Source organism: Heterocephalus glaber, unplaced genomic scaffold (assembly GCF_053883595.1).
Source record: "Heterocephalus glaber isolate CG9 unplaced genomic scaffold, H.glaber_assembly_v1.0 deba00000613, whole genome shotgun sequence".
Lineage (NCBI taxonomy): Eukaryota > Metazoa > Chordata > Mammalia > Rodentia > Bathyergidae > Heterocephalus > Heterocephalus glaber.
In genome coordinates this window covers 2,461,690-2,487,235 of record NW_028258152.1, presented here as the reverse complement: position 1 = coordinate 2,487,235, position 25,546 = coordinate 2,461,690, and the positions used below count along the sequence as shown (strand labels likewise).

The window sequence follows — 25,546 nt, the reverse complement described above, 5'->3', positions numbered from 1 at the left end:
CTTTGACTTCATTTGTAAAAATGTCATAATAAAGCCCATCTCAGAGGATTATAGAGGAGGAGATAAAAACATTCATTTCAGGAAAAGTACAATGGATGTTAGTTTCTCCTCTCCATCATTTCCAGTTCTTCATTTCACTTGAATTTCACTCATTCAAGTGTATCATTCATTCAGGACTTCTTGAACACATCAGACATCTTCTGTATGCGAGCTACGGTGTCAAACCCTGGAGATAGCAACAGGGATGAAGCGGACCCTTCCAGAGCCCATTGTGAAGTGAATGTCCTTATGGCTACACAAAGCAGGCCAAAGAAAGCGCGTGTTCTAATGAATATCCAGTTCTTTTCTATGCAAAGTCTAATACAGCAACTCAGATTTATTAATAATTTCTATTTGTGTGGACTGTGATTCTTTACTCAGTCTAAAAGTCAGATGGGTAGGGGTCAGGTCCAGTACCTGGTGGTCCTTGAGGGCTGAACAGCCATCTGCAAGAGGAAGAGTGGGCAGTGGGTCCCTCACCCATGCATGCAGTTGTAGCCTATCATGTTTATATGTCCCTGTTAAGTGGATTTATTAACCCACCCCAAATAGACCCATTGGTATAAAAAAAATCCTGAAATAAAACTATATATTGAAGATAACTCTAATAATTAAGTGGATCTTCTAATTTATCATCCAAACAGGGACACTCTTGAGAATACAGGGGACACTATTAATCATTTTGCCGGGAACGAGGTGCGAACTGGGAATGTCCTACATAAACTGGGACAAGTGTTCTCCCGAGTAGCACCAAAGGCCCAAGCAAACAATAAGAGAACAACTGGATGACTCTTCTATTCCAGGTACAAGCTTGTCATCAGCCACACTCAAGGTCTAAAGCAATCATATTATATTGGTCAGTCAAGAAACAAATCAAATCAAAATATTTGAAAAGGATATGTGAAAGATAAATATCCTGATCATTCACAAAAAACCCTGGGTTTTTTTGACTATCATTAACTAATCAAATTGAGCTATCACACTGGCAAAATATTTTTAAGATATTATCATTTTCAACTTAATCCTCTCTTTATTTTTAATTTAAATTTTATGTATATAACTTATAATGTGACCTATATATTAACATGGAAGTATGTGTACAATTTTATAAATAGATGATAAGAACAAGTCAGGTGGCAAATGTTATAAACATTTTTTGCTGGCAAGGGTGTATGATGGAAAATGTTTGAAGACCATTGGAATGCCAGTAGAACCAACCTAGGTTCTAGAATTTTGGTCTCAATGTCCCAGTGTCACTCTGAAGCCAGTAAGTTAAAGATAGCATGTATCCTCTCCTCTCCATCAGAACTTAATTTTTTTTCTCTTAGATTCTTTTATTGGTACATTTTAGGTATACAATACATTTACATTGATTATTGGGTACTTGTACTTTTATATGATATATCTTGGTTCTTATTTTTTTCCCCATTTCCTGTCCTCCCTTCACCCCCTCCACCCTTCCCTGTCAGCAGGGCCACAACACCTGAAAATGCCAGGGAGGGCATGGTACCCCACCCAACCTTTGCTCCAGGCAGGTAGGAAGGGACAAATACAGTCCAACCCAAGGATTGGCCCGTGAGAGGACACAGCCAGCCTTCCCTTCATGCTGTGTTGTTGTCAAGCCCTAAGACATGTGTGGGATCAGGCCAAATCTGCACTCAACAGACACCGCATTTCACTCGACTTCCTCTCCTACCTTCTCCTGCAGCCTCTCTGAGAGTTCTCCTTCAGTAATCATGCTCACAAGAATCTCCATCCGGGCCCTGCTCTGGAGGACACCACCAAGGAGAGTTGCTTAAATGAAACAGTGGGTTTAAAAACTGAGCATCCTTGAAACAGGCACCTGCAGGGTGTCACAGGAGCGTCCCTCACACCCCTCTCTGGGTACCCAGGGACTCCGTTTTGTGCAAGGATGGTAACTGTACTATTGGCAAAATATATACAGGTTTATCCTCTAAGTTGAGCATTACTGCTATGAATTTCCCTCATAGAACTGCTTTCATTGTGTCCCATAGATTCCTGTATGTTGTACTGGTATTATCATTTACTTGTAGAAACTGTCTAATTTCTTCTTTAATTTCCTCCATGACTCATTGGTTGTTCAGGAGAATGTTACTTGATTTCCATGTGTTTGTGGGGCTTTAGAGGTTTCTCATGCTATTGATCTCCAATTTTATTGCACAATGGTTTGACAATATACAAGGGGTAAACTTCAATTCTTTTGCATTTACGTAAACATGCCCTATGAGCTAGCATGTGGTCTATTTTGGAGAATGACCTGTGTGCAGCTGAAAAGAATGTGTATTCTGATTTTGTGGGGTGGAACACTCTGTAAACATCTATTAAGTCCATTTGTTCAAAAGCTTGGTTCAGTTCTTGAATTTTGTTATTGATTTTTTGTCTAGATGATCTGTCTATTTGTGATAGTGGGGTGTTGCGTTCCCCCCTACAATTGTATTAGTGTTTATTTGGTTTTTCATGTCCATAAATATTTGTTTTGTATAGTTGGGGGCATTCCTATTTGGTGCATATATATTTAGGGTTGTCATTTCTTTCTCTTGGATTGTTCCCTTCACAAGTATGTAGTGACCATCTTTGTTTTTCTTAATTAGTTTTGGTTTGAAATCTATTCTGACTGCAAATAAGATTACTACCCCTGCTTTCTTCTGGGTTACTGTGGCATGGAGAACTGTTTTCCATCCTTTTACTTTCAGTCTATGAGTGTCTTTTTGAATTAGGTGTGTTTCTTGTATACAGCATATTGTTGGATTTTGCTTCTTAATCCATTCTGCCAGTATATTTCTTTTGATTTGTGAATTAAGGCCATTAACATTGATGGCTATAATTGATAGATATTGACTTATCCTTGTCATGATGTTTTACTGTTGTTGGCGCTTTTATTTCTTATTTTTCCTCCTTTCCCTTTAGTGTTTTGCCTTGCCTGGTGGCTTCAGTCTGTTGGGCCTCCTGGAGTTGTGACCTTCATTGTCTTTTTCTAGGATATTGTTTAGAATTGTTTGGAGTGCTGGTTTGGTGTTCATGAAATTTCTCATGTGTTCCTTGTCATGGAAGCATCTAATTTCCTCATTGATTTTGAAGGATAATTTTGTAGGATACAACAGTCTAGGTTGGAAATTATTTTCTTTTAGGGCCTGAAATACTTCACTCCAGGCTCTCCTTGACTTTAGAGTTTGTGGTGAGAAGTCTGCTGTCAGTCTTATGGGCTTTCCTTTGTAGGTGATTTGTTTCTTTTCTCTAACTGCTTGAAGGATTTTGTTCTTCTGTTGCATTTCTGGGATCTTGACTATTATATGTCTAGGTGTAGCTTTTTTTTTTGATCATGGCTAGTTGGAGTTCTATATGCCTCCCTTATCTGTATGTCCAATTCTCTACCTCTGTCTGGGAAGTTTTCTACTATTACTTCTGTGAAGAGTTGTTTTTTTATGTCAATTGTGCTTTCTCCTGTTTTTTCATGGACTCCTATCAGTCTTACATTATGCTTCTTTGCACCATCTAGCAGCTGCTGGATTGATTTCTCGTGGTCCCTTACTATTTTGAAAAAAATCTCTGTTTTCATGGTCACTAACTGCAAACCTATCTTCTATATCTGATATCCTATTTTCACATTCACTCGATCTGCTTTGAATATTTTCAGTGGAGTATTTAATCTCCTGGATATCTGTTTGAATCTGTTTCATGGATTCCATTTCCTTCCTATGTTGGGCTATTATGGTTTCCATTTCTTTCTTGTGCTGGACATTCATGGCTTCCAGCATGGTTCTGAGTTCATCTTTTTTTTTTTTTAATCTGTTTCTGTTCTAGAGCCTCTAATCATGTCTTTCATTCTGCTCACTATCTCTGTAGTCATCTGGGAAATTATTTCTGTTTTGAATTTTTCTAGTGCTTCATTCATCTGTTTTGTTTGCTGTCAGTTCAGGGTGTCCAGGTGGTTGATTATCATATCTCCCAGAATTTGCCTTTGGTGAGCTGGAAGTCTGTTTGTGTCCTGCCAAGGTGTCTTCTAATTTTTAATTCTGTTGTTGGTGCTGTTTTTTGCTTTAATTCCTGGGCTGATACTCCAATGTTTCTTATTTTGAGTATCTTTATTACTGGTGTTTAGAGCCCCTATGGAGTGGTTGCTTCTCAGAGATATCTTCCAGGTATAATTGGACTTTTTAGGCTTTGAGTCTCTAATGACTCTTAGGCAATCTCGTTTTCAGTATACCAGGGAGGACAACTGATTAGATCAATCACAACACTTTAACCCAATTGATACAATCAGCATCAAACCCAGCTTAGAAAATGACAATTTGTGGTAGCAGTTAATCTGTCACCTTTAACTGCGCAAACTAGATCAAAATCTATGGCCAGCCCAAAATATGTTTGTAGTAAGTAAACCCTTCAATATGGCAAATTCACCCTTCAGGATAAGGATTTAGCAGGGGTTGGGGAGGGAGGTGTAGAGAGAGAGAGAGGGAGAGGGAAAGTTAGAGGTGAGGCTAGAGGGCACGGGAAGATCACGCAAATTGTGGGGATCTGTTGAAGACAGGAGGAGAAGACAGAGCGAAAGAACAGAGACAAGTACAGAGCAAACTGACAACAATAGGGAAGCTAGACATTGTATTCACCTTCCTATAAAAGTGATAGTCAAGACGACAGAGAGAGAGAAAAAATTCGGAATGGGACAGGAACAGGAACAAAGAGGGAGAGAAATATAGAGCCAGAAGGGATAGAGAAAGAGAAAAAAGGAAAGAAAAAATAATATATATAACAAAAGAAACAAAGAAAGTCTCCCTCAGGATATGTCTCTGCTATCCTGGTAGGCAGCAGTGTGCGGGTCTAAGTTGATTAGTCTCAGCAAGCCAGCTGTAGTCTACTGAGATTCAGGCTGATTTCTGGCTGCAAGGTCCAAGTTGAGGTCCTTGACCTCTTGCAGGATTAAACTCTGCAAGGTCCTACTGCAGGTTCCAGTTGTCCTCCCCTCTATGCGTGTCCTGGTTTCTATGGGAGGTGCTGATCCTACCAACTTACCAACCACGACGGTCTAGTGTGGTTTTATTGAAGAGTTTTTCTTCACTTTCCCAGTGGGCTTCAGTTTTCATTGAGGAGCCTCAGAAAGGCTCTCTCTGTTGTTCACTTCTGCTCTATCTTCTGGGGCTCATAACCATGGCCCTTATGTTCCCCTTGGCGCCTCTGCTGTGTGGATTCAGGTGTTTCACGGTGTGCGGCGGGGCACAGCATCCACGTGACCGGGGTCTCTGGCCCAGAATTTAATTTTGACCGCTCACTTTCCTTCATGGATACTGCTAGATACACAAGAGATTTCTGAAATGAAATTTTCAATTTCTTTACTAGTAGAGCTTTGACTCTGCCTTCTCAAGGCCATTTTTCCCTAATTCGCAGTTCCTTTTGAGCTTCTTCCTCCCTCACCTTTTTCCATTCTTTTTCATTTCCCTGCCACTACTTGCTTCATGGCTTTCTCTGCCTCCAGGCTCCTGTTTCTCCAATCCTTTACTCACTCTACTGGCACATTCACCTTTCTCCATGGCTCTTCTTGTTCTGTCCCTCCTCCAACCCTAGCTAAAAAATTGCCCTAATCAGTTCTTCATCATCCTTGAAAGGAAGACTTGCAAGACCTTCTATGATCTGACTTCTCCCTTTCACTGATTCGTTTAGTCAAAATAATACCAATCAGGCATCTCCTTTTTGTGGGTCGCTAAACATGCATTGGTGAGTAACAGAATCACAATGTATGAAGTACCAACCGTGAGACAGATGCTGTGCTGTGAATAAAGCAATACAATTCCTCACACTGAACTTTCAGGCTACACAGTGAGGGCTTATACTATCTGTCAAATCTTATGTCTGATTTTCCCCATCAAGATTCTTCAGCCCCAATTTTATATTCCCTGCACACATGCCATATTTATTTCTTAGCTCTGTCCAGGTTCCAAATCCCTTCCCTTCAACCTGAGTCTAATACTCCCCCTTCCACATCTCTCTGCCTGTTAAAGGGCTATCTTTTCCTGTGAGCCCGCCCTGACTATGAACCCTTCTTTATTTCTTCCCTTTATAGCTCTATACCAGTCATCTGGACTGTCCCATTCTGTTATGTGGGTTATACACACCTATAGGGCCTCCCTGGCCAGCCTCTTAACTTGTTATTTTATGCTTTTGTAAAGGCCGTGTTTGTTCCACTACACAGCATCTGCCATTGTGCTTGTTCCATAAATACTACTCACTTGCACCCAAATTCATGCAGTGGTCATGTTAGGGCAGTGGATTATGAGATTCTTTTTTGCTCCAATATAGTTTTTGTATTCCCTACATTATGGCTATATTACTTTTATAATGAAAAAAATACAAATGAAAACAAATAAAATACTTCTTTAATTCAATTTAATTGAAATTCAAAAATAATTGTTCTCATTAGGCAGTCAGACCTTGAAAGTACTAGGGCTAATCTAGATCAGATTGAAAAAATTCAAAAGTAGTTATTAGCATACACAACTTCCTCCAAATATAAATTGTTTTTTCTCGATGACAGATCAAATTTTCTGGGGCACATCTAATTCTGCCCTAGTTTTCGGTTTCCTAGAACATCCTCCAGGGTCTGGCCAGGAGCTGCTGTCAGAAATGTCTAAGGTCAGGACTTGCATATCATATGTCAAGCCTTAAAAAAAAAAATATATATATATATATGTATATATGTATATGTATGTATGTATATGTATATGTATATATGTGTGTATATATATATATATATTCATATAGGATTGTAGCAATTGCCAAATGTATCTTAAAGGACTTTTTCTGTCACTGTAGCCTATAATGACATCTTGGGAAAATGAAAGAAACCCAAATTATCAGCAATAGTGGTTCAGGCACACTGCTGTTTGCTCTTACAGCCATCAAAACAGAGAAGCACAATTTGCATAAAATGATGGATATTCCTCCTTTAACTGGCTAATGTTTTAAAGTAATGAGAAAGAGGGGTGGTGGGTACATAGCTCTTCTACAAAATTAATACCCAGCCCAAATTCTGTGGTTGGGGGACACTAAGAAAGGAACAAGGTCCCTGCAGAGCAAATATACACTTTCCCCCAGCTCCCTCCACCTTCTGCCTCTCTGACTAACTAATTGAGCAGTGAGTTTTATTGCTTTGCTCATTTATGTCATATCTTTTTATCTCTCTCCCACTTAACTCTCCCTGGTCCGTGAAGGGCAGCTCTGTTGAAATGTGCTGGACCAGTTCACCAGACCGTAGATCTGGGGTATTAAACTGTGGGTGCCTCTCCCCATCTTGGCCCTGCTGAAAAGAGAAACACATTTTCACCTGACTTTTCTAATAGAGAAATCCCAGAGCACTCTGGTGGCTTTGGGTGGAGATAATAAACAGCGGAGTCTGAGAGGCTTAGAATAGTGAAGTACAGGCTGTGTTTCTGTTCAGAAACTCTTTGCTTTAAGGTCATATTGTGGGATTGTTAAGGGTTAGGAGATTAAAATTCCTGAATCATACAAAATAGGCACTGGAAGTGCTTTAGTTCTGTGGAAAGGTATGCCGATCACATTTGGGAGAGAAGGTGTCCCAGATGATAAACGTTCTTGCTATTCCAGCTCCCGCCTACTCTTCCTCCTCCAGAAGAGAAAATGTTAGCAGCATCACAGCAAGCAACACTGTAAACACCTCTCTCCAATCAGTTCCAATTGCAAAACGAACCAGAGCTAGAACAAAATAATATGGGGAAATCAGATGTCCAAGGAGTGCTGATTTCAGCATTTTCCCTGGGGCCATCTGAGCAAAAGGGCTTCCAGGGAGCAGAGAGGCCTCCAAACGCGAATCTGCATCAGGATAAACAAGGCAAGCTGCCAGTGGCCTTCTCTTTCTCCGCCAGGGTTACATAAGCACCTTCCCACTTTTCCAAAAATTAGCAGCTCTATTGATTTAGCACTAGCCATACTGCTGTGTGATTTACGACCTAGAAGATGTTTGACAGCATTCAGCCTGCCTTGGGATGTTCCAGGTCAAGAACACAATGAAGAACTGCAGAAGTTCTTCTCACCTGCAATTAAACCCCTGAAAACCTCAGCCCTGTCATGAAATCCACCTCCCCTTGGCTTCAGGCTTCCTTTAGGTAAATCATGGAGAAAATTAAACTTCAAATTTGACCACTTTCTTTGCAAATGCCTATATGTTTGGAACTGAAACACCATGACAGCTGCCTTGCTCTGTGTGTGTGTGTGTGTGTGTGTGTGTGTGTGTGTGTGTGTGTTTCTCCCTAATGGTCTTCCTGACTCTTTCCAAAGATATGTAAGTTTTATATGTACATTTAGTAGTTTGGACCACTGCTTAATTGAACATTTATTGACCATGAAGTCAACAAAGATGCAGGCATTAAAATGTATCTTTTCTTCAAATAACTGGTAGTATACTGAGTGGGCCACAGAAATGAGTTGCTGTGGGACAGACACCCTGCAGCCCTTCCATAATGTAGAAGGTCAGGGGAGGCAGCTATTACCCTGGGACCGCATTTTCTAACTTGTATCTGGGTGGAGCCATGTGGCTATTTCTAGCTCTAAGTGTGATCAGAAGTGCAGGATGTCATCCAGCCATGGTCCATAACTCTGTACAAGTCTCCATGTCCTCCTGTGCTGCTGAGTAGGAGGATGAGTCCTGGGGTAGCTCTGGAAGTCACATATTGAAAACAGCAAATCTTTCTTCAGCCTGGGTCCTTGAAGGACTATGTGGAGGAAAGGATGCCTGTTGGCTTATTGACCTGTCTGCTTCTGCTGTTACACCAAGAAAAAGTAATGTGCTCTGATGGATGAGTCAGTATGAACTATTTTGGTGTGTTAATTATAGCAGTTAACCAACTCTACTGACCAAATACCCTTTCCCTGAAAATAAGACTTATCTGGAAAATCATCAGCCTTGAAAACTAGTGACCAAAAGTGCCAGCTCCAGTCAAACTAAATCAGTGTTAAAGACTTGATACTCAGGGTGGTGCTATTGGGAATTGGTAGGATCTTTCAGAGGCAGGGTACTGTGGGAGGTTCTCTGTTCATTGAGTACATTCCCTAGGAGTCCTTGGGACTCTAACTCTTCTCTCTTTCTCTCTCTCTCTCTCTTTTCTCTCTCTCTCCCCTCTCGCTCTCGCTTCTTGGGTATGAAGTGAGCTGCTTTACTCCACTGTGCTCTCCCACTATGATGCGCTGCCTCACCACAGGCCCAAACAATGGGGCCAAAAAATCATGGGCTGGAACCTCTAAAACTGTGAGTCAAAATAAACCTTTTCTGTTTATAAGTGGATTGACTCAGGCATTTTGTTTAGAGAGTGAAAATTGACTAATACAGACTGCCTGTTCTAACCAGAGAAAAAGCCAAATCCTTACCGTGGTGTACAAGAATGTATATCATTGATTCTTTTTTTTTTTTTTGGTACCGGGGATCGAACTCTGGTCCTTGCGCTTGCAAGGCAGGCAGCAGAACCACTGAGCTAAATCCCCAGCCCTGATTCTTTATCTTTTTTCTGACCCTGCCTCAGGCTATGATCCATGAGAATTCAGGCACTGAATGGCTCCATCCCAAGAATTCAGTATATAACTTTTGAAAACATTTTTCAAAATTACTTTATTAAGGAATTTTAATTTGAAAAGCATCCAAGGGAACACATGTGGGACACATTTTGAAAAATCCTGGTTTAGAGAAAGCCCTAAATCTTTCCTTATAATTTTATATGGATTCAGAGGTGTGTGCACACAGGGAGAGGGATTATAGTTCATCTTTTAAGACCCTGGGGATAAAGAAGTATCCTTTGCTGCTGTGTGGGAGACTCTGAGATCAACCCAACACATGGATTCACAGAAGGAGTACAGCATGGAGGGCCAGAAGCTCCAGGACTCCACTGCTTCTCTTCTCAAGTGTTTTGCAGGTCCAAGAATCTCCACTAGGTTTAGTGGCCAAGGGTCTACAGCGCTTAGCTGATTTAATCTCTCAGAATTTATCAAAGATTTGACCTGCCTTGGGTTCTGAACCAATTTGGTTTTTATTGGTTGCTCTTCCAGGTGAAACAGAAAGTATGGTATGTTCAGATTGGATGTACCCCCATCGTCCTTGTCTACAATGCTTCCTCCACATTTCCAAGTAGATAGGGCTCAGCTTCCACATGAGTGATTCTGTGGGGAGTCTGGCATTTGCTGAGAATCAAATGAGTTTCGTCATAGTCATTATCCTCGGGCATTTGCTGACCACCTTTGCTGAAGCTCTGCCTGCCACACATCTCTACAGAGCTACCCCCTTGTGAGGCAGGCACTTGAGGTCAAAGAAATGAGAGAACAGAGCAGTTAATCATGTGCAACTCCCATCTGTTAATAAACATTTGTAAATGGGACAGAATTCATCATTTACTCCTGAAGATACAAAGGTTAAGTACTTCATCCCTCCCTACAAATCAAGACACTGACAGAGCCCAGAATGGAAGAGGGAGAATTGACAGGCCGCTTTGCCATCCACCAATACTTGCTTTCTTCACAGAAGGGTTAGTTGGCTAAAATATCTCCACAGTAGAAGTCAGCAAATGGCAGTTAAAGGAAAACTTAAGGCATTCAGTGCAACTGATTGGCATTGGAAGTAAAACTATGAGAGGGAGAGAGAAATGAGAGAGAGAGAGAGAGAGAGAGAGAGAGAGAGATTCACTTAATAGACTCCAATCATCTCTATATTGCAAGGAAAGTTGGATCTGCTAAATTTCTTCCCTTCCAGACTATAAAACAAATGAGTGCCATTTAAAGAAAGGGTTTCAAAATTCTCCAATCATATCGACTCATTTACTTCTCATTTCCAGGCTTGTTAAATAAAGCAGAATGCCATCTCATCAGATCTAAGAGTTATATGGGCAAAATCTAAAGAAAAATACTTCCTGGACATTATTTTTTTTATAGGACCTTTTACTTAAACTGCCAAAGAAGTAGAGAGAAGTTTCAAGAAGTAGAGAAATATATGCAGGAGCCTCAGACCTCTAAGATAAGACAGTGACCTACCCTTCCAAACTTTGGACTTCAAGCTTCTAAGGTATTTGACTCCTTTTACCTGATGAGGCCTTTCCTTTTATGAGTCACAGCACTGTTTTTCCAAGTTAAAGAAGCTGCTAGAGGCAAGAATCTGTGAAGCTGAGGTGGAGACTTGAACCTCAGGCAGATCTTTCCTCTGTGTCCTGGGCACAGAGTGGGCCTTCTTAGAATCCCGTTATTTCAGAAAGGTTGGAGCAAGCAATTACGGATGGAATCTGCAGAGGTGCCTGCTATGGTTTAGACTTGAGTGTCTTCAAGGCCCTTATGTTGAAGGCTTGGTGCTGCTGGGAGGTGGGGTGTGATAGGAGTCCATGGGCCACTGAGCACGTGACCTTAAAGGGGATTGTGGGACTCCGATCCCCTTCTCTCTCTCTCTTTTGCTCTCTGGCTCATGACACAGTGATACAGCTGGTTTTGCTCCACCATAGGTTCCCACCACAATGTGCTGCCTCTTCACAGGCTCAACCCAATTGGGGCCAATTGATCATGGATTACAAACTCCAAAACTGTGAGCCAAGAAGACAAAATAAATAAAAAATAAAAAATAAACAAACAAAAAACAAAGCTGTGAGCCAAGATAAATTTCTTCTCCTTCTAAGTGGATTAACTCAGGTATTTGTTACAGGAACATAAGGCTAATAGAGTAAACTTTCTCCAAAGGCTGCTTTGGACTTGTTAGATCAAGTCCCACGGCCCTAGGATGGTTGAGAAGACACCCAGTGTTGTGGCCTCTGCTGGTCTGCAGCCTCACCTCTCACCATTTTTTCATGGGGACTGCGGGCTGCAGGCTTGCTGTGCACTGCAGTTGCCAGGATGTTCTATGCCCTTTCTTCCCTCTCTGACTTTCACACATGCTGTTTGTAGTTCCTGGGAATTCCTCAAGGAAGTATAAATGTCCTTACCTCTGAGAGAAAAGCTCTCACTTGTGTTCATGATAAAACCGTGAAATGTTTCTCTTTGTAGCATATTTTATGGCATTTCTGCATTTATATGTTTCTCCTTCAACTAAATTTGGAGCTCCTAGAGGTGACCTGAGCTTGGTATTATACAAGTGCTCAATAAATCTGCTAAATGGAGGATTTTCTTATTAGATACATAACTATATTACTTAATGATAGTGGAACGAAAGCCTAATCTTTCCTATGTAATTTCACCTATGAACCATAGATATTCATTCTGTCCTTCTATTGTGGATCTGGGAATCTGCCAGTGATCCTTGGGAAATTCATAGAATAGTCCTATAAATTTCATAGAGAAAAAAACGGCCAAAAATTCCTATGGAAAAGATACTTCAAATCACTCTCTTTGTGTAGAGTGCATCGTATTAGTGATGTTGTGAATCATATTAGTGATGTTGTACATCATATTAGTGAGATTCCATTTTGCTCCTGTCCATCAGTAAGAAGCTATGGGAGAGGAATTCATCAAGAACAGAATGGTAAAGCAAGTTGATGTGAGTATATATAATTTTTACGCTGCAAGTATGGAGGAAAGAATGTTCCTGAACGTGTTATTGCATGATTTATGATCCTCTCAGTCCTAAGAAGCAAATTAAAGTCTGGCAGATGGTGCTCTGAAGCCCTGTAACTATAGTTACATGTTTTAAAAGTCAGAAACATCTTGGTGTGTTGTTGTTGAATTGTAGAGCTTCTCCAAGATGCAGACAGCCTTCTCTACGCAGGAGGCTGGGTGGGACTCCGACGCAGCCCACCCCTCTAGCTGGTCTCCTGGCAAGCATTTTCCCCGCGGCTCTTGCCATGCAACTCCAGTCTTAAGTCACGTAAGTGGTGCTCATCGCATCTGATGAGTGGAGTTGATGTGGCGTCGCTGACTTCGCTAGAAATGTTAAGTTCAATGAGCAGAGTGATTCTTGTTAATTTTGTTCACAGAAATATCCCAGGTCCTATATTAAGGTTGGCACACTTTAGGTGTTCAATTATCTATTTTTTAGTGAATGAATGAATGAATAACAGATTTAGAAAGCCTTGCCTCTTAGAGGTGAGTCTGTCTGCCCATGGTGCTCCGGTGTCTTCCCTAAGCATGGAGCTTGTCAAGAGGGCTGGAACCATGGAATTGCTGGCCCGAGTTCTAGAGTGTGGGTTGGCTTCTTTCTTTCCCCAACATGCTCAGCCCAGTTCTTGCTCTGATTTCCACTCAAGCTTCATTCACTTGATGGACAGCCACTCTTCCTGGTCCCCTGAGGTGTTCATTTGCCTCCTGATAGTTTAGATAGCTGGTGCTTGCTTTGCCTATCCATCAAACTCCATATCACTCAAGCCATGCCATGCAGCACCTGCCTCCTGTGTGCTGGGTGATGGTAGGTCTGCCCTTTCCTCAGAGCCTTGCCTCTCTGAGTAAACAGCCACGCCTGTCCAGCCAGCCTGGAGATAGGATCAGTTCTGATGGATATTATGAGCCCACTGATGCCCTGGGACTGGAATAAATAAGGTCATCTGAGACTCAGAGATTCATCTGTATGACTGGATCCTTGAGCTATTTCTTTACATCAGTTGATAGACATTTTCCTGATGTAGTCCTCCTTGCTTGAGTCATAAAACCCCAAGTCCCAGAAGACTCAACTTCTCCCTTTCAATGGAGTTTTTCAGACAAGGCCCATTAGAGATTACCAAGGGTCATTTTAATCAAAATGAAAGACATCTCTTATTAAGATGGCTTTGCTGACAAATAATTAAGATGAATTTACTAGCATACCCTTGTCCCAGCCGCCTCATGGTGTCCATTTGTAGTATGCATCTGAAGCTCACAGTCCACGCCTCAGCTCTTTAAAAGCAATTTATAACCTAACTCACCATCCTAACTACCTGAGAAGATTTTAATCCTAAACCTGTCACCACCCATTATTTTCACGGGGTCCTGACAGTTCTACATTAAAACAGTTTATAAGTAAAAGTTAACAAGGCCTAGAGAGAATGATTTATGTTTCTGTGTGTGAAACAGTCAACATTCTTTCCCTGGCCAAAGATAGCCCAGAGCTCTCTATGGGCTGAAGGAAGAAAATTATCTCAGAAAGATGAATGGTCATGGCTCGGGGCAGGTGGATGGTGTGTGGTCCTGGGCCTAAGGCCCAGGCATTCAACAAAGCTTTGGAACATAAAGAACTAAGGGCAGCCCTTTCTCACCCCTTTCTGGTCTCACCACCGTCCTGGGCCTACAATACTTTGCAGGTATTTGGCGATATGCAGCAAATGTCAGCTTTTCTCTATAAAATACTGGACAATCAGAGATTCTCTTTGATTCAGCAAAGCCAGTTGTAAGGAGTCACAAACTAGTCCTGTTTGCCACTAACAAATATGGACGAGTGAGTCAGGAGACGGGAAAGGTATCATGCAGTCAACCACCCAGCTCTACTCCCAATTCCCCGAAAAGAACCATACATCAGGGAAGACAGAGCAGCTAAAAGCTCTATCTTTAACCTTGACCCCCCCTCCCCAGTGCCATTGGTTGACATACCTTCTGAGAAGCCCGCTTTCCTGGGAAAGCATATCCCACTGCCACTCCAGCAGCATTAGTTTTCTCAGGCAGCCATAATGAAATTCTGCAGTTGGGCTGGCTTAAACAACAGAGATTAATCTTACAGCTCTGGAAGCCAGAAGCCCAAGGTCCAGGAGCCAGCAGAGCTGGTTTCGGCTGAGGCCTCCATCCTTGGCTGTCAGATGCCACCTTCTCACTGTGTCCTTCTGTGGTCTTCGCTTTGCACCCACACATCCTAGAGTCTCTCTGTGTGCCCCAATTCCTCTTTTCTTAAGAACACCAGCCAGACTGGCTTAGGGCCTAGAGGATGGTCTCATTTTAACTTAATCACCTTTCTAAAGGCCCTGACTCCAAATACAGTCACATTCAGAGGTAGTAGGGGTCAGGACATTCACATCTGAATTTCAGGGGGACACATTTCAGCCAATAGCACCACTAAACTGCTGAAACACTCTAGCTGAAAATGCCTGCAGTGGAAATACATCAAGGGAGTCTCTCCAACTATTAGTATGGTTCCCAAAAAACTCCATTTTTGAGGAATGAAAGACAACCATTTTTGAGAGAGAAATAGAAACACCACCTTAGAAAGGAAGCTATCACAGAACTTAAGGACAACTCAGAAAAGGAACTCTCAGGGATGTTAGTTTTGTTTTCTTCCTGTGATGCAACATTTATCAAATCTCTCTCTCTCAAGGGGCCTTTCCTCTTTCCTTTTATTTAAATATATCATCCAGATGATATCCCCCTTGCAAGCAACTGCATTCCATTTTTGGTACCCAACTTTCTAAATGCAAACAGAAACTAATTTGGGGTGCTCTATCTGAAGCTGGTATGGTAAATATTTCTCCATCCATTATTTCAAGTTATAATAAGGGAGTATGATCTAGCTGCTCCCAAGATAAGTAGCCCATAATATTTCCACTGTCACCATGATCACAGACTAAGAGGCCAACGTGCTATTTTTACTCTCTATTTTTTTAAACTCCTGGTGTTGAATACAAGGAGAACAAGTCAAAAACAAACTGCTTGAGCCCCTGTAGCAGGATACAAAACGTCCGAGCTTTTCCCTTTTTTCAAGCAGTCCAGGATGTACGTCAAAGATGACACACATACTACTGAGGTGATCCATAACCGGGGAGTTGCCTCTTAATTGTATTTGCAGCCCAGAGCAGAAAGCATGCCCATTCGAGGTACTTGTTGTATCATTTTTAAATCAAGGCCATCTTTTTCTCAGTGGTAAACGTGAAATGTTTTTAAAGGCCAGACTTAGCATAAAAAAAAAAAATTTATTGGTTGCCATGGATACCACTTACCACACAGGACTGCGCTCTGTGTTCAACTGTGTGATTTGCTCTATTCAAAGGTTCAGTATTGTCAAAAAACAAATTACTTTTTCTGTTGTTTATCTCAAAGTTCATTATAGGGAAGGCAATAAATAAGATATTCATGTATAGCAGGGAGCGACATGGGGAGTCACTTGGGTGCTACGCCTTAAAAATTCAGTATTTTACAATAATTATAGCCAAATTGGCTATTGTTAGGAAATAAAATGCATTTTGATCTTTTTTGTGTATATGAATATAAAGTAAAGCAGGTACTTTGGAAGTCTGCTTCCAACAAAATTACATGGTAATAAGGCTTTTCACACCTACACAGCACTTAGTAAGAAAGCTCTGAAGGAGCCAGATGAAGGCCTGATTGGTTTGAAACTTGGTACCTGAGGCTCGTGGTTTTTCCCTTTATGAGAGAAAATGTGGGTTCGGGACCTCATGCTCGCTGAATTATTCATGCCATCTTTCTATCCTGTATCTTTAGGTTGAAACCTGTTACGCTGTTATTCAGTGCATGGATCCACTTCGTCCAACAGAGCCTGGAAACCTGTGACCACACAGGCCTCTGCTAATTAGCTTGAATAGTTGCAGCTGGTGACTCCTTCCAATCCCCACCTCTCCTTCCCTCCCACCTCCACTCTTCAAGGAAAAGTGGGGGGAAAATCCACCAGGAATTTACAGAAGTAGCAAGAAGGAGTCTCTCACATTCCCGGAGGGTATTGCCAGATAATTTGGTGCCAGCAAGTTTCCATTGGCTGAAACCTGTTGCATTTTGCTGTAACTCCCAATTAATCAAGGAAAGCCCTGAACATTGCCTCATTACTTATTTAAGATGCTCTCCCTTCACCTCTCCAGCACTTTTTAGATTCCTTGATTTGGGCGATTTGCATGACAATGAAGTAAAGGGGAGACCATAATGAAAGCATCTGTTTTTAAATGTGCTCCTGGTATTGGATTCCTGTCATAATAGCCTGGAGGGGGCTGGAATTCTCATTTGGGTTCAGTTCACTGTACTGCAGTACACTGGCGACTGCTAATATGCAAATTTCAATTTGTCACCACAATTATGCCTATAGCTGGTAGAGTTATAGAGGCCACAAAATAACAGTCAAATTGCGACCCAGGCATAACCCACTTGCAAGATGCAGTGGTAATTAATTTACATCTTGCAAACATCAAAACAAGGCCAAGTTCAAGAGACGGCCCAGGAAAGCTCAAGTGCTGTTTGTAATCTCCACACTGTGTACTTGCCCTTGAATGAAACTAGCTGTGCAGGTCCTGGTGTTTCGGGCCTGCACTAAAGGGAGTGAGAAGTGAAAAGTTCTGAAAGCAAGGACCTTTGCTGGCTGGAAATCAAAAGAGGTGGCTCTGGAGGTGACTCCATGAGGGCAGTCTTATGGTTTGGCTCTCAAATGTTCCCCTAAGGGTAATATGCTGAAATCTTGGTTGCTAGACCTTTAAGAGGTAGAGCCTAGTGGAAAGAAGTTAGGTCACTGAGGACAGACAGCCCCTTGAAAGGGATACTGGGACCCTCATGACCCCTTCTTCTCTTTTTTTTTTGCCTCCTTGCCCCTAGGAGGTGAGCAGCTTTGCTTCACCATGTAGTCCCCACCATGATGTTCTGCCTCACCACAGGCCCAAAGCAATGGAGCCAACTGGCCATTGACTGAAACCTCTGAAACCCTGAGCCAAGAGTTGATTCACCTTGGGTATCTTGGGTTTTAACAGCAATGGGAAGGTGGCTAACATAGGCAGGCTCATAATCTACTTTACTCACATTACATAGCCCATAGTCTACATACAAGAAATATTTATTATTGAGTTAGCACAATTCTGTGGCAACTAACAAACACCAACTTTGGTTAGCCTAGGTTGGCATGAGAATTACAGCCATGCCAGAAGGAAAGGTGGATATCCAGACAGGAATTGGGCAGATCCAGGAGACTAAATAGGTGGTGGAGGTCAATGGAGGAGTGCTTCAGGATACTGCCTCTGGGATGGGTCAGCACCAATCCTTTTCAGTCTTTTGTTAAGATACAGTCTGCTGCTCGAGATACAAATTTTGAGGGAACGTATTTGAAGGAGAGTGTCCTTTACTTAGCTTGGCTTATATATCTCCCTCCTAACTCAAGTGTGGCTTGAACACATTGGCCTGGCTAGAAAATACAACTTTCAGCCATCTTTGCAGCCAACTGCAGGCATGAGATGAAGTTCTTGCCAGCAGAATAGGAGTTCAAGTAATACTAAGCCATTTATACGCCTGGGCCTAAAGACTCAGGGAGAGCACTCCTCTGTGCCACTGTTCTTACCTGCTGGATGGAAAGAGCCAAGCTGGAGTGTTGAGGTAGAAGCCAGATGTTGAGGATGGTGGAACTGCCCCACTACCCCAGGGCCTGGGATGACTGTGTGGTACTGGTTCTGGATCTTGTTTGAGACATAATACTGTGGGGTCTCGTTAGCCACTAAGCCCTCACTTTAATACTGGAGGTAGGAAGAGAAACATGACCTACACCAAAGAAGTCTGTGGAGCTACTTTCATCAGAAGAAGGAGAAATGGATACTTGGAAGTAAAAACAACAAATGCCCATGATAATAGCTGTTACTAGCAATAGGAGCATCTCACACAAGCTGTAGCCATGACTCTTGATTACGGACTAGACCAGTTTGGAATTTCAAACACATACGTGGCTTGCCCCAAGTGTGCCAAGTATCTACAGCTCTCCTCTCCTTGCTTAATGGAGTGATGAAGTCAGTCACATCCCACTATAAGATGAACAGCCTGTAAATTTTGTGCCTGTCCTCTTGTCTCTGTGGCTATCACCACTTGAGATGCAGTGCGGTCTGTAACATTGATCAGCACCTGCCCAGCCTCAACAAGCACCATTCTGTGCCAGCAGCTCCTAAGGAGAAGTCACTGCCCATGCGATAAACAGCTCATTAGTGTGGAGAGAGAATGGTCAGCAAAGACACGGATTCCTAATTTGTATTTTTATCTTGCGATTTATTTTCAGTCAATCAGAAAGTACTTATTGAATTTTTACTATATGGCTATCACTGGTTTCATTTTGAGTAAAGCAATGTATTGTTTTCAACATGAGCATTATTAGTGCATAATAAAAGGTTATTGGATTTTTCTTAGTTAAAATACACACATACATACACAATCATGTACTTGCTGTAACTCTTGCTGCAGTGTTCGTGACAACTTCCTGCTGGAAAGCAAAAGATAAATGGGACTTAGTTACAATAATTTCATTCTATAGTGAACAATTTTTTCTAGGATAGCTTATTTCATTGGTGAGAGCTTTAATTTTTTTCTCCTTTTTCTTCTACTGACTTGATATCTTTCCTGGACAAATCTCTGCCCAAATTCTGGCATTACACAGGTCGGTGACTTTGCAACCTGTCTCTCTACCCTATCCTAGGGTTTCTTCAGGTAAGAGAGTTCTTTCATCTATCTCTGCTCTGTTCCTCTCCAGCCTGCAAATTGTTAGATATGGTCTTTTAGGCTTGGCCAAGAACCTTGTTCTGGTTAGTCCATCTCTGATAATCACTGTCTGTATACACCCAAGTCGAACCCATAGATTCCTCTCTGGCCAACTGGCCTGCTGGCTACCATGGTGGCTAGCTTGCTTGCCTCCCCTAAAAGAAAAAGAAAGATCACTCAGTACTTCACCATTTTGGCAGAGATGTGCAATTCTTGAGTAATCTTCATCCCACAAAAAGTTTTGAGAAGTTGGAAATGTTGATATACCTCTTCTGCAGGTAAATCTTTCTTCTTACAACCATTTGGTGGAGAGCCAGCCCTTTGGTGTAAAGGAAACCAATGAATAAACTTTCCTTATGCAGGGATGGGTAGAAATTCATCTAGGTAAGAGATTTAATAAAAAATAAATTATGGAGAATTTTTTGTGCATTATAAAGGAATAGGAATTTGGGATGAGGGTTGGGTGGAGTATGGAGCCAAAGGATCAGAGTAGAAAGTCTAGATTAGAACTTTCTGTAACAATGGAACTCTTCCATATCTCCATTGTCTAATATGGTGGCAAGTCAACACTTTTAATTTTATTTAATTTAAATTTAGGTAACTCAATATATAGCTAGTTGCTACTATTTTGGATAGCATAAGTCTAGTGGAAGAACCTCATACAATTTAAGCTGTACCCTTGGGAGAAAAAGGCAACAACACAATAGCAGTGAGGAATCACCTATGGTGAGGATAGATGAAGAACTCTGGCTTCCTGTCCTGTGTCAGGATGTCTGCTGCACAGAGTTGAGAAGAAAAGGAGGGACAGTTGGCATGAAGGGAACAATGAAGAGAAAGAGAGAGGGCTGGGGCAGTAGATGACAGGGACCAGGAGGACCAGGGTCAGACATGTGTCTCCCCATCTGTCACATGGGCTTTGCTTCATCGCTCAGGTCCTTGATGACGTGGACCCTCTGACCCAGCACAGCTCTTGGCTGGCTTGAGACAGGAGGGGTTGGGAGGTGAGGCCAGAATTCTCAGCAGCCTACAAAATACAAACCACAGGGTCTGAACAGGGAGAATGGAAGTGGAGCTTGATCTGCTTTTTACCCACGGCCCGTGGCCCCTTGCTCCCAGCTAGCTCAGTGCTACCTGGGCACAAGAGACAGCAGAAGAAGGGAAAAGTGTAGAGGAATACTGACTTCCCTCTGGCCTCTGCTCCCTCCATTCCCTGAGCACATGTTCTGAAAGGCCACCAGTGGAGAAAATCTGTGGGTTACCCCTCTGCCGTTGCCAGTCCCCAACAAAGCCCAGTTCCGATGTGAACCTCACGTTCCTAAACCCCCAGGGTTCAGAAGACACAGTGCACCAAAGAGGCATCACTAGGCAGGGAGGAGGAGCTGCAAGAAGAAAGACTTACCTGTAAGTAGTCTTGAGACAACAACGCCTACTGTTTCAAATTTTGCCAGTGTAAGTGTTACCCTGGATTGGGAGTGATAGATGAATCCATCAATAAGTCTATGGCTTATATTTATGGTGATGAACACAAGGAGGATGAAAATCTTTCCTCTAGGAGTGGGATAGGAGAATAGAGAGTTTTTCTTTTCATTTTATACCTCTTGGTACTTCTGTGCATAGTTTGGCTCCGAATAATTTTTGAAGCAGAGTAAGGAGGACTCTGACCACATTTGTACAATCAACTAAATGTTGATATTTATGAGAGGCAACTGGTCAGATAGTTGTTGCTGCTCTTTGAGCAAAACGAGATAACAGGGAGTCTAAGATGGTATTTCTTGGGGGTGTATATCTAATAAGGAAAGGAAGTATTCCAGTGTATGTTAGCTTTCTATTGCTGCGACAAAATATCTGAGATTAAATGAAGAAAGCTTTATTTTCCCTCACGGTTTCAGGTTTCAGTCCATGGTCAGCTGGCTTCATTGATTTTACGCCTGTGGTAAGGCAGAAATGTCATAGCAGAAGAACAAGTGGAGGAAAGCTGCTTACCTCACTGTAGCTGGGTAGGGGCGGGGTGGAGAGAAAGAATCAGAGAGGAAGGAGAACCAGGGGCAAGATTTAGTCCCTAGAATCATGTCCCCATGACCCACTGCATTCAACTGGGCCCCACCTCCTAATAGTGCCTGCAACTATGAGCTTATTAGTGGATTAATCCACTGATGAGGTGAGTGCCTTCATAGTCCAATCACTTCCCAAAAGCCCATCAGTTGGCCTTTGAGGGGGACATTTTAGATATAAATCATAACACAATGTGTTATGAAACTGTAGATCCCAAAATGGGAGGAGGTCCCAGGTAACAGAGGGTACGGCTTTGGCCTGAGCTCTGCACCAAGAATGTTGGGTCTTGTTTAGGGACATTCTGAGGACAAGATCCCACATAGCCACCAAGTAGAGTAGCAGAAGAGGTGTAAGAGGAAAACCTGAGGTCTCAACAGAAAGATCTTTATCACCCTAGTATCCCCAAAAGATGTGACTTAGACTAAGCCAGATGACACAGAATGGTAAAGTTAGAAGGGGGCCCAGTAAGGACTCTGAACTTCTTATCTACAGATTGATGTGGCGAAACTAGAAACGCAATGAGGCTGGGCTTGTATTGATTCTGTTATTGCCAGTCTAGGACAAAAGGTCACACTACAGTTCCACAGCAGACCTTGGAAGACGGGGTGAGGAGACGAGAGCCTGCTGAAGACCCCTGGAGCAGAAACGGGACCCCAGGGACTACTTTGGGGACAGAAACATTTATCACCTAAGTAGTGGAAGCTGGAGGTCACCCAAGCAGAGGCTGGGGAGGAGGGGGTCCCCCCTTCAGAAGCTACAGAGCTTTGCTAGCATCCCAGAGGTCCATCCTAGGTATTCCAGTCTGTCCGTTGCTCTTCTTCTCCCCACTTCTCCTCCTTCCTTCCATTATATCCTACACACTACAGAGAAGCAATGAACAGAATTACTTCCCCACAGGATGAACTTGAAGTTGAAGCAGTTGCTTGATGAATTACAAGGCAAATCGGTCTGAGCATCCACTGATAAGGTACCTCAGGCCTGAAGATAGCCCAGGGCCCTGGAGTCTCTCGGATGCTCTGTGACTGAATCATCGAGACACACTCCTCTCTCTGCTAGGAGACCAAGGGTTATCTCCGAAACAAAGGCTGTTGCTCCTCCTCGTGCCTGTGGGGAAGCATCTGGTTTGGTTCTCAGAAGAGTCTGGCACAGGATACTTACGCAGCCTCAGTTCCTCCTGCAGCCTGGTGCTGACAAGCAGAGGGCTCAGCTCTCCCAGGCTGCCATTTCTCCTCCCAGGAGCACCACATCGGCTTAATTGTTTTAAGTGGAAAAAATAGGCGACTAATGATTGCAGCTCTCTCCGCTAATATAGAATGGAGCCACCAAGCTAAAGGAACTGAAGTCCCCTGTAGGAATTTAAAGTCTTGTTGCCTCAGAAAGGCTCTCACATCTGAGTTGGAGCAGGGAGCTCCAACCCATTTGGAGAGGGATAGTTAGTAGTTAACATAACCATTGTCGATTCACTCCTTCTGCCCCGTGTGGGAAACTCACCTCATGGTGCTGCCTGAGTCAAAAGGGTTCTGGAGTGCCTGTGATTTCTCACTCCAGGGAGAGAATAGCTTTTTGCATAATTTTGAGAGCAAGCAACATGCCTCTCTACCACATCTTGGAAAATTCAGAGATACACAATGCATAAACTGAATAGAGGTCCCAGCAAGCAAGCCGTGATAAGGAGATGTGTGGCATTCCACAGCTGGGCTCCTGCCTGTAAAGCCACATAAAAGCCCAGTTAGTGCTGGATAACAGCTGCATTTTTCTTGTCTACAAATTCCACTAGCATGAAAGTGGCATGCAACAAGGAAACACTGCCTCTGCCAATCATGGAAATTGTTGGAGATTTCTGGGGAATTGGTGAGCAAGAGGAGGCTGCGAAGAGGTAGCGTGGGGCGTTCATGTTTGGGCTGGAGAATTTAGACACAGGCCTGTGGCTCTAACTTCATAGCCCCCAACTGGCTAAAGAGCAGATTGGGTACTGGGGTGGGTCTGTGGGAGTGGGAGAGCCTTTGAGGGTGTGTGGTTGTGAAGACTGTGACATGAAGAGAGAAGGAAGGCACAGAATTGGGCTCCAACCAAATAGCAACATCTCTGCTTCACATTCTCCCCTTCTCTGATGACCAACTCTACCATATCATGGGGTCCTGTACTCAAAAAGCCTAAGAAGGGCCAGACCAGAGCCACCTGGGTGAGAAACTTTCTGCCTCCAGGTCAAGGTGTCCTCCACAAGGAGCCTCTCAGTTGTGCTCCCCCTTGCCACTTTCCTATGCTCTAGATTTCAGGTTTGGGTGGAGGACATATTTGGCATGGAGTCTCATGACCTCTTCAGAGGTGCTCAGGGTCGTGCCATTCTGAACACTTTTATAGCTGAAAAAAATTGGGACTTAATAAGGTTACGTGCTCAGGGCTGATGTAGGGGCGATCCCTTCACCCCCTGAAGGGTTGCTGGACTAAACTGACAAAGATTAATTGGAGAAAGGATGTTCAAACTTGCTAGGTGCATGGAGGTGGTCACAAGGTGTAACTGCCCTGTAAGTCAACATGATTCTGAAGCTCATACACCTCTCTTCTATAGGAAAGGGAAAAGCGGGGGTGTGGGCAAGTTTTCAGGGGACAGTAACTAATTCTCAGAGGGAGCCAATGAACTTGAAGAAATGTACAATTCCTGGGAAAATGTTTTTTGTCCCAGAACAGTCAGTGGATTATAAATAATTCTCTTTGGAGTAATGAATGGGACTGAAGAGAAGACCAAGTTGTGTGAAAAAGTGTGCAGGGATATTGACAGATTTGCCTTCCTTCCTGTGATATGAGTTTAGTTCATAAAAACTCAGGGAAGGGGCCAGCAGTAATTGTTTTCTGCCTTGGTGAGTCTAGACCAGTGCTGGCAAACCTATGGCACGAGTACCGCAGCGGGCTGTTCGTATCATTGGAAGCTCTAAAAGGTTCGCCATCCCTGGTTTAAATCATAAGCAAAGATGTACCGGGGTGAAGAGTCTTCCAGCATCTCGTAGCTCTCCAGGTTCCTTTAATTTAAAACAACCACACAGCAAAGTACCACTCTGCCATAAAGAAAGCTAAACTTAAATCTTTTGTAGGCAAATGGATGCACCTGAAGACCATAAGTTTAAGTACAATCAATCAGACACAAACATAAAATCACATGGTTTCTCTTATATGAGAAACCCAGAGTAAAAATAAAGAGCAGAAGAAAAGATAGATAATAGGAAGTTGGGAAGTAGATAGTTCTCAAAGGGGAAGGAGATCAAGAGGTGGAGGAATGGGGAAGGAGAGAAGGGATAGGTGATTAAAAACAGGCATTGGGGTGTGTTGTGTCCATGTACCAACTCCACACAAGGAATGGAAACATTATTTACTACACACATGTACTAACAAAAAATAAATAGAAAAGAAAGATAAAGCAATCAGCACACTGGATGCCATAATTCGGGGTGATGGTCCCTGAACTTGCTCACCATGCAGCCAGCAGAAGCAGGATTCACACCTGGCCTTTTGAAGTCTCACTCAGTGCCCTTTATTTAAGCCTGCACTGTCTCTTCTGTGGATGTACTGGTTTCTGACCATCCACTCATCCCTTTGGCCCCTCGCCTGCTCTGCCCTCCCTCCCGTGTGCCCAACTGGCTCCTACCAGCCTCCAGGGTCAGCCTGCAGTGTCCACACACTCCCATTACTGCTCACAGGGCTGGCTTCAGCAGAGCTGGCTGGTGGTTGCTGGTGTCCTGGCTTTCCAAACTCCTGGCAATCTTTCTGCCTTATTTCTGGCCCCAGCTTCAGCGCACTCCAGGTCTGACAGTCTAAGGTTTTGGCTCTGTCTCTGTGCTTCATGGTCATGTTTGCTAGAGAATTGTCCAGGAAGCTGGGCTGTGTTGGTGGAAGCTGGGCCAGGCAGCAGGTCACTAGCCAATGGCTGCTCCACGGAGGTGCCAAACCAGGTGAGAGAGGCCAAGTTAGAAGCCAGGAAGTAGAGCCAAAGGTGTATCAGAAGCAGCTGGGGTGGAGGTGGGGACAGGAATGTGTGCAAAGGTCAGCTGTGTGGAAGCGAAGGGAACATGCCAGACAAGAG

General features: G+C 43.0%; 1 protein-coding gene across 9 annotated transcripts in view; it reads left to right on the top strand.

Moving 5' to 3' along the window:
• Positions 1-25,546, top strand: part of LOC106008094 (uncharacterized) — a 120,188-nt gene that overhangs the window by 92,689 nt on the left and 1,953 nt on the right. For 6 of the 9 annotated variants that reach the window (XM_087205787.1, XM_087205786.1, XM_087205784.1 and 3 more), the window contains 2 exons: positions 175-315; positions 684-18,963. The exons of 1 other annotated variant lie outside the window; for it this stretch is intronic. The gene's annotated coding sequence lies outside the window, so the exon portion shown is untranslated. Of the gene's footprint in view, positions 1-174; positions 316-683; positions 25,416-25,546 lie in introns of those variants that run through there. 2 more of the 9 variants (XR_015449073.1, XR_015449074.1) reach the window with 2 other exon arrangements.